The sequence below is a fragment of the Teleopsis dalmanni genome, chromosome 1 (genome assembly GCF_002237135.1).
Source record: "Teleopsis dalmanni isolate 2A chromosome 1, ASM223713v2, whole genome shotgun sequence".
Classification (NCBI taxonomy): domain Eukaryota; kingdom Metazoa; phylum Arthropoda; class Insecta; order Diptera; family Diopsidae; genus Teleopsis; species Teleopsis dalmanni.
Window position 1 is genome coordinate 13,559,180 of NC_051846.1, and position 9,612 is coordinate 13,568,791.

Genomic DNA, 9,612 nt, shown 5'->3' on the forward strand with positions numbered 1-9,612 from the left:
ACTTTGGCTTCCAGATTATAGGTTTATTTCCGTCGATTGCAATGTAGATAAACTTTCAAGACGGGATGCTTCAAGTAATCATTGCGAAGATCTGAAGAATCTGGATATATCATTGGCATCACGCAAATATTTGCTGAATCATTTAATTGGGATTGAATCTCCTATTTAGTCATATCTATCGTAGTTGTGGGGAAGACGAGGAAGTACCTCACATCTACATTGTTACTGTCTAGCTCTGCGTTGATTAACTATGCTGGAAGCTTTCTTTTTTTTGGAATTTTGGCTAGCGGCAGGAGCACTCCTTAAAGTACAAATCAGGTTTTGCCAGGTTTTTAAGATGATTTTTAAACTTCTGAGTTCTTATACGGTCACATAGTAGGCCACAGGCCTGAGTGGATTCTTTTTATCGTAGATAAAAAACATAACTCAATAATTAACTAAATTGCTAACTAAATCACTAACTTAGTATATATTTATATACCGACAAGAAAGCGTAGACAATTTATATAATGGGGTTTTTTTTTTGAAAATGCAATTCATTAAATATTAGCGTCTCAATTTTTTTAGCAATAATTTTTATAGAAACCGTGAAATAACATACCTTGACATACATTACCTCTGAGTTACTGGATCCCATAAATGGTTATAAATGACAATGATAGAAGTACTTTCATACTGGTAGTAGTAACTTTCGAAATAACTGGTAGTAATCATGGCGATGTCAACCAAATTGATTTCTCTGAACGTAGAACTGTATCATAAAATTACTATATACGTTTTTTACATCAACTATCAGAATTGCATATATCAACCTTAAGTATAGTGTTAGTGTAAACTGATAATGTTTAGTTTCAATATAATTTTTTATAAAATAAAATAAGTAATAATCAAGGACATTCAACTTAAATTGCATTACTGTTTTGAACTAATTTAAATAGTTAAAAGGATATATATGAATGTTTAATTAACACAACTTCAAAAAAATAATCAAAAGAGTTGGGCAATGGTTCAATACTTCTTAACAAAAAATTATTTTTTGATTCGAAAAATAAACACATTTTAACAAAACTTTTGTCATAAATATTAAAAAGCTTTTTCATCCTTATTGCTTTATTATTCTTTAATACAAACAAACCATACTCTTATCCTTCAGAGAAACATGCTGCATTATTTATGCTGGCAGTAATTGAAATTCTATTGTGAAGTCTAATAAAACAATTCAAAGTTTTCATATTTTCAAAGAAAATATTTAAGTTGGAGTTGAACTTTAGCCACTGGTACATTGTTCATGCTCCGGTATAATTCAGTGGAATTTAAAATTTAACAGGAAGTGCTGCTGGATGAAAATCTACTTAATGTTTTTATTTGCTTGTTTCGACTAATTTTGTTATTTTTCGTTGGAAGAATGTGAATATTGCATAGAATTTTAGGTAATTTTAATATATAATCAGCATAAACATATTAAAATCTTATGCTATAAGGTATTTTAATAGAATATTTATTCCACTTCATTTAAAGTAACTACTTAGTCTGCCACTCCAGTACAAGATATTCAAGGATTTTTCGCCTATTGAGTTTATTTCTATTCAGTATATTCTTATTATTAGAGTCTTTTAAATTCTATTTTAGATATCAAAGCTTCGTATCAGCATATATATAATTTAAGATGGGGCCTCAAACACTACTATTCGCCAACAAGAAATTGCACAAAGCCACTGAGAAGATTTTTCAAGATGGGAACTAACCATGGTACATTAGGACGAATGACATGCTCAGGGACCTCAAGATTCATTTATTAAAAAAATAAAAGATAGAGCCCTGAAACTTTTTACGAAAACCGATAGGCTTACCAACATCGCGTTGTCGAGTCTTAGAATGGTTACAGGCTGTTCGGGGAGGTATGCAGATCTGAGCTCAGTTATTGATTAGTCTGATGAATTGATATGCAGAGGTTATGCATAAACCTCGCAGTTAGTAGAGAGTAAAAGTGCTCAAGTGCACTGACTCAACTAGCCTCAACATAATAATGTTCTCCATAAGTTTGTTGACATTTTGAATAATTTTTTGATATTAATTTGTATTTGAATTTATATTTTGTTGGCATATTCAATGTAAAAAGTCATATTTTAAAAATTTATTAAATTTCTGTTATGAAAACTTCTTGGTTTTTGTAAAAAAAACCCACTCCATCAATGTTTAATAATTATATTCCCAAGGTGAATATCATTATATTATATTATTATAATATCTTTCTCAAGATGAAAAGCGATTGAATAAAAATAATGTGTACTACATTCGACTGAATCGTTAAATTTATATTTTTTTATACCTTTGAAAAGTGTACTTAAGCCTTTTTGCTGATTACAGATATTTTGTATTAATCTAATTACTTAACTACTATAAATTAATAAATAGGCAAAATCTTCATACATACTATACATCAGAAAAAATTAATAGACTTACTCAATGTACAAAGGATTTTTAATTCTTAGGTTGTAAAATAGTTATTGAGATTAAATTATTAAATTAAAGCAAAACTTCTTATGATAAATATTTTATTTAAAAAATTTTCTACAATAAAAACAATGCAGTTATCTTTAAGAAGCACTCATATTCCCATGTCATCATGCCATTCTGTGAGTGAGTACAAAAGCCGGTTACTTTTTGCCGTATAATGTGTTTACATTTGCCATCATTGAAGGGAAAGAGTATCTGCGTGTGTCAAGAAGTTCATTTACGTCGTTTGCATATGGAATTACTGCGCTCCGTTTATGAGTGCATCTGACAGCTTTAATACCAACTGTTTTTGACAGAATTAGGACAAAAATTAGTCCAAAGAACTTTACTCCGTTGAATTAAAAGTTCACAAAATGAGCTCAATTTAATTTCATTATTATCGCAATCTGAAACATAAATATTTATGTGTCATATATATATTTTTAAAAAAGAATTTATTTAATTAAACACTTAATTAAGTAAATACCATATTTATTAAATAAAACTTGAAGTAAAATTACCAAATTCTTATTTGCAATCAAAGGTAAGCCAACGAAATGTCGTACATCCTGTTCGTTTTGTTCGAGTTCTAACTGAAATCTCATTCTCCAGAACGAAGAACAGTTTTCTAGACTTCGCTGAGAAATATTCGTTATTCTAAGCACATATTTATTTTTACTACTATAAGATACGAACAGTAACATCCAGTTGTCTTAAACACAGAAAAGCACCGTGACTTTAAGATCCATTGTGTTTCCCTCATGGATTTACTTCTTTACTTAAATTTGCTCTCAAAGCTCCATTTTCTTTAAAAATAATGATGTATGCACTTTTCCTGAGTTTTAATTATTCATCTGGGGTTATCTATTAACGTTAGTTTTATTTTCGTTTAAGTATCAGTGTCGGACACCTTCTAGCTTGAGCTTGCCGGTTACTTTCGTAGTTAGAATTATTGTTAACAATTTCTTCTTATTCGTTCCATTTTGTCGGTATCGTCTAGCTGCTTAATTGGTGCATATACTAATATTTGCTGAATTTTAATTCATCATTCGGGTTTATCTATTCATGAACGTGGTACTTCCATTTATGCATCTGTACCGTGCACCTTCCGGAATGTCTTTCCATGTCATCTTTCCGATCAAAATTTCTGCTAAATTTCCTTTTGTTAAGTTCAAATAATCGCTATCTTTTCTGAATCATATACTATGGAAAATTGATATAAAACGCTTATTTTTATGGAGTTTTATATCAATTTTTATTTTGGAAATGAATTTTAGTACTAGATTAAATATGACTAACTATGAAAAAATCTCTCATATAAAAATACTTAAACTTAAATATTAAGAAAATAAGTCTGACATCTCTCACTCTAAGAAAACAATGCGAAGGTGCATTTGTTTACAAAGAAAAATGTATTTAAGCTTATTTTAGTCAGTATTCAAAGGAACGAAGTTTCAATAACAATGCAAAGCACTTACAAGGTTTGAATTGTCCTTTAAGTACTTGAAATTGTGAAAGCTCACGTATGAGTTGCGTTTCACATTTCCGCTAGTAAAACCATTAAGATTGCACAAGAAAAATAATAGGTGCGACAAAAATAGAGTCCTTCTTGCACATACGTGAGCTTATGCTTATACATATAAAACTAAAAATAATATTTAATCTTAAACGTTAAAATTATTTTTATCTTTTTAACATTTTACTTTACAAACTAAAGATAGTTTTAATGTTTTTCAGAGAATGTTCTATTGCAAGGATTATAGTTTTATTGAAAACGCTCTTTGTTTAATTTCATCTTTTAAACTTAATATTGCTGTAGCGGAAATATTGAAAAATTGAGATAAATCTATAAAATTAATATCTATATTTCCCTGATGGATGCAGAAACAAAGTCATTTAGTTGGCTTTATAACAAAAGCCTTTTCATGTTATTGAATACATAATCAAAGAAATAAATCCTGTGTATGAAAGTACTTTATAAGCAAAATGTAGGTCAAATAATTAGCATAAATCCTCTTTTCACGATTAAGCAGTGCTTAACTTGAATGGTACTAGTACTTCATTGATTTATATAACAATAAAAAGTATGATTAAGCATTAAACACTAACTGAAATAGTGAAAATAAATAATAAATAATTAACAACTTCAAAGCCGTAATCAATCAACGTAATTATAGGTTCTTACATTGTTGATTAACAGTGCAGTATAGTACAGTACAGTACAGTACAGTACAGTACAGTATAGTACATAGCTCCCCTACCAAGTGTTGCTTGTCCTTTAGCAATATCCTGCTACTGTGGCAATTCACCATTCTTAGCATTCGCCATTTCATTGTCTTGCAATTGGCAGTATTTCTGGCAAAATTGACACTAAAAAAGTTTGACTTCCGCTTCGTTACTGTTTGTTGGCTTCAATTTTCAGGCACAGGCTTCTATGGGCTGTCATTTATTTTCATTTAATCCTGCCTGATGCGAGTACAAGATTGAAGAAAAAACTTTGCTAGTCTGTCAACTTGTTTATTTTTATTATATGTTTAATGTTGTTCGGATTTTGTTGTTGTTTTTTCTGCCATTATTGTTTCAATATCAGCTTATTAAATCGTTTTATTGATATTTCGCACAGCGGGCGAGCGCTGACTTCATAGCAAAGTAATATCCTTTAAGTGCTCAGTGTTCGAAAAGTAAGTGACTGCTGACTGTTGACTGCAGACAGGAAGAAATTTAAAAAATTTTGGCAGTAAACAATAAATTTGACGTCGACTTTATGTTCGGAAGCGTAAGCTTCGGACCTTATGGAAGGCACAACAATCTCTGATATGAACTCTAATGTGATTAAATTTACGTCAGTTGGTATAAAAATTTCCGCACATCAGTTTGGTTTTTTAAATAAAAAAAAACCATTGTTTCAACTTATAAACTTTTAAATTACGTAAAACTGGCAGTTTTTAACAGTGTAAATACACTAAGAAAAAATTGTGTAGAAAGTTGTTTACAGTTATTATTAGTTAACAACAGAAATGAGTTTGTGGCTTAGGCTTCCACTTTCGGGTTAAAGTAAAAGTGGAATTTATTGATTAGAAACGAAAGTAAATTAGGTTTTGCGTGCCTGTGGTTAATTTCTTTGCAATTTGTAAACTTTTGTTGTCTATTTGGCAATACTTCTTAATACCCAAGTTTTGTAGATAAGCGTACTGAAATTTCGAGTAAATCGATTTATTTTGTTGTTATTGTTAGAAAAGTTTTGTTAGCACTGTTTGTGTGGCCTACAGATGTAGATGTATCATTAAGTATTTACCAACGGACATATCCCACTTGCATTTGAAAATTAATATTTTAAATGTAGCCTTACCGAAATACGTATATTGGTGAAGCTAATAGCATAGAAACAGCGTGTTTCGTACCATCGTGTTTTAACTTCAAGAGATGGTACTTTAGAACGAGTAACGAAACAAATCATATGGATAGGGTGGAGTTAAATCTCAATACATTGAGTACAAAAGAACCTTACCATAAAACATTAAAGCAAGAAGCAACCAATATCTCAAACACGGTAAAGGCAAATAGCTTTACTGTTAAAGCAATTCGTCAAATTTTTCGGATAAACTTCGTCCTTAATTCTGATTCTGATTATCCTTAATACATAATATATGTTTGTTCTCTTATGGGTTCGAAAATTATAGAAGTTTAAAATTTAACTTTTTTTAAAATTCCGATTATTATTTTTCAGAAGACATTTTTTCAAAATTCTGAGTAAACTTTTTTTTTTAATTAAGACTTTTTTATGCACAATCTTCCCGCAATCCTCTTTTGAAGAATAGGTGCATGTGTGTGTGAAAATGTACAAATGCTGGAATGCATAAGAGTATTTATAAATAAGTGTTCAGCAATAGTTTAGATATTCTAATGTCTTTATTCCAGATAGGCAGTTGCAGCTGAAACTATAGACAACAAATACAACTAAAAAGAAATTGAAATGGAAACAAAACTAAAGTTCAATCTGAAGACAATTTAAACATTGAAGATGTTTATGTGCAGTTTCTCTACAAAATTTTACTCATATTTTTTTTGAGTTCTTAGTGCAGTTAACTAGCACTTCTTTGTATTTCATTTACATTAAATATATTTCTATATATACATATTTTGTCCGGATAATTATTTTGAAGGATAATAAGAGCAGCTGAATGCAGCTCATCGCTGTGAAATAAATGGTATTAGTGAGGCTATACCTCATGATAAGTACTAAACCGTTTATTAGGGTGTTAGGTTGGAGAATATCGGGAGGTGGGTTATGAAGCCGGGTAACAAACATCCGGACGGGTGTCAATAAGTAATCGTCAATGTCAGCAAATCATATAGGAAAGGCGTACTGATGCGACATTCGCAAAGAACGGATGCTTATAGCAAAGAAGTTGGATTTTGCAGTTAAACTGATTACATCTGCAAATAACAGAGAAGCTCAACTTTGCACTTATTCCCATTATGCCTGTTAAGAGCATTTCTGTGTTCGATATGTCTGAAAGTGGCATTGAGAAACACAACCTTTATATGAGTGACAAAGTTGTGTTTCGGGAAAAACACGATACCTAGATTTTTCAGCTAGTCGAAAAGCTAAATTTTTAATCTTAAGAGATCGATTATTGAGGTTCGAAATCTTCAAACGCGATCTCGCCACTAGTTAGCAATGGCATTATATGAAATGCATTTTAAGATTAATCATTTCGGTCGCTTAAGCTTATCTTTATAAAATATCCCTACATTTTATAAATAAATAATAGTTAGTCTTATACTGAATCTTGTGTATTTGGTACCATATGGTATGTCAGGACTTTCGCACATTATGTTTGTTTCCAGTGGGGAAAGGATTTTTTACTGGCCTGACTTTAAATGCTTTCATAAAGACAATTCAACCAGTGATAAGTATCATGATTTAGAACATCCTTACCTGACCTAAAACCATAGCTTTTTAAACTTTTGTAATTGAAAATTAAATGGAGAACTTTATGATAGCAACAGAAAGCTGTGTGGTGCTTTTCTACACGAGAAATAATACTGACAATACCTGCGCAGACAGTTTCATATCTTCTCGTAATAGGTTAAATTGTATTTCTAATAATGAAGAATATTGTATATTGTCTCTATAGTGTGCATAAAAATGAATAAAATACTTCTCCTATCTATTCAATATTAATATCTATAGAATATGGAATTTTGTTGTAAGCATTTCATTTAATATAAATTTTTAATAATAATTACAAAAGAAAAAGTTTTCAAGGCAAAAAATATTTTATACAATTTCATTGAATATTTTTCTCAATTATTTCAAAGGACTTTAAATAGACCAGACGTATAGATATAATCCTCATTGTTAAAAATTATTTAAGTAAAATATTGCTGAGCAAAATATCTCCGCGGTGTTTCACAATATATGTAGTGATATCATTATTAGAACCACTACAAAGCTTAAAGCAAAGCACAAGTTAAACAAAATGACGGACAATGTTGTAAATTAGTTAAATTAAATATATATTAAAATATATAAAAGTAGTTCAGAAAAAGTTTTAATTACTTCAAAGCACATAGTACTAAAACAAAATGTTAAAGTTAATTAGTAACTGTGATTTTATGATTTTGATGATATACTAAGTAACCAATGCCATTGAAATTTGCTTGGTATACACACACGTATCGACTGCAGTTTGCACTTTATTTTATTTAACTAAAATAGTAAATAGAGTACAGATAAAACGACAACTGAAAGTATTTAATTAAGTATTTATTCAAAAATGTAAAGAGGCAAAATATTCTTGGAAGTATATGGCACTGAATGCTGTTATGTACAGAAGCCTGTTAATAACATAGCTATGCAATGCAAAGGAGTTTATTGAGACAGCATTGTAACGCTTATCAGTTTAACAGATGGGACAATGGTTGAGGATTTGAAGTATTTTCAATATGAGGAAGCAGATGAGGATGCATATGTACAAATGTTTTTAGAGAATAAGACTGCAGATTTTTTGTTTATATACGAGGAAGATAAAAAAAAAGCATGGGTACTTTATATTAACTAAAAATTATTTTATAAGATTAAAAAACATTTCTGAAATGTTCCCTAATTTTGGTAGCTATCCATAGTACTGTTGAATGAATTTATAACATTTTTAAAACTCTTCAAATTCGAACTTTTTACAACTACTTTCTTGTGACCAGATACGAGTAACTATGTGTAATATCATGTAAACTTATTTGATAGCTAGAACTAATAGCTTAATAAACACGTTTAATCTATGATCAGTAGTTAGAAATCGCAACCAGGATAATCATTGGATATATAGTAGTGCATCTGAAGTTGTTGCAGTTGGAAGCATCATCTTCTTTTAGTAATTAATTAAAATGCTCTAATCCCACTGGCTTGAGTATTCATGGGTTTGTCACATTAGCCATGTAATCGCCGCTGTCTGTTTTATTTGAGAAATTCCGTGTGGATGTTATAGTGTCTTGGATACTTGTAAGTTTTTAGTGATTTAATAAAATTCAGTTGTTTAATACTTATTATGTTATATTCAGACTTAACTTAAAGAAGTCGTGTTTAAAATCATGTTATTCGAATTACAAAAAAAAAAACATTAAAAAGAGATGTTAAAGAGGTTCGAAATTTAAATCTGTAAACATTAGTATATTTCTCATTTCTTGCACAGCAAGCACGTTTATTTATTTACAGCTGAAACTCCTACTGGCTATGAAGGATACCATACAATGCGATGGCAGTCAAAAAAAAAGTGATGAAGCATTTATTCGATGCAGAAACCAAAGCAACCAAAAAAAGTTCATCAAAACGTTTCAAGTTGAATCTACAATAAAAATCAAAATAAATCAATTATTTTGTTTTAAAAATGACTAAATGTGATTTTTTTTCTTTTAGCAATTATCGAAGGTTACCAAATTGTGCGCTTGATTGATTATTGAAGAACTAAACTCTATAAAAACAGAGTCCCTAAAGTGCCAATTCACGTTTTCCACCATTTTTCATTTTTTCTGCGAATAAGTCAGGCAGTGAACAGAAGAACGCAATTAACGCTATAACATAAATCAGACGGAAAAAAGCTCAAATTGAAATGT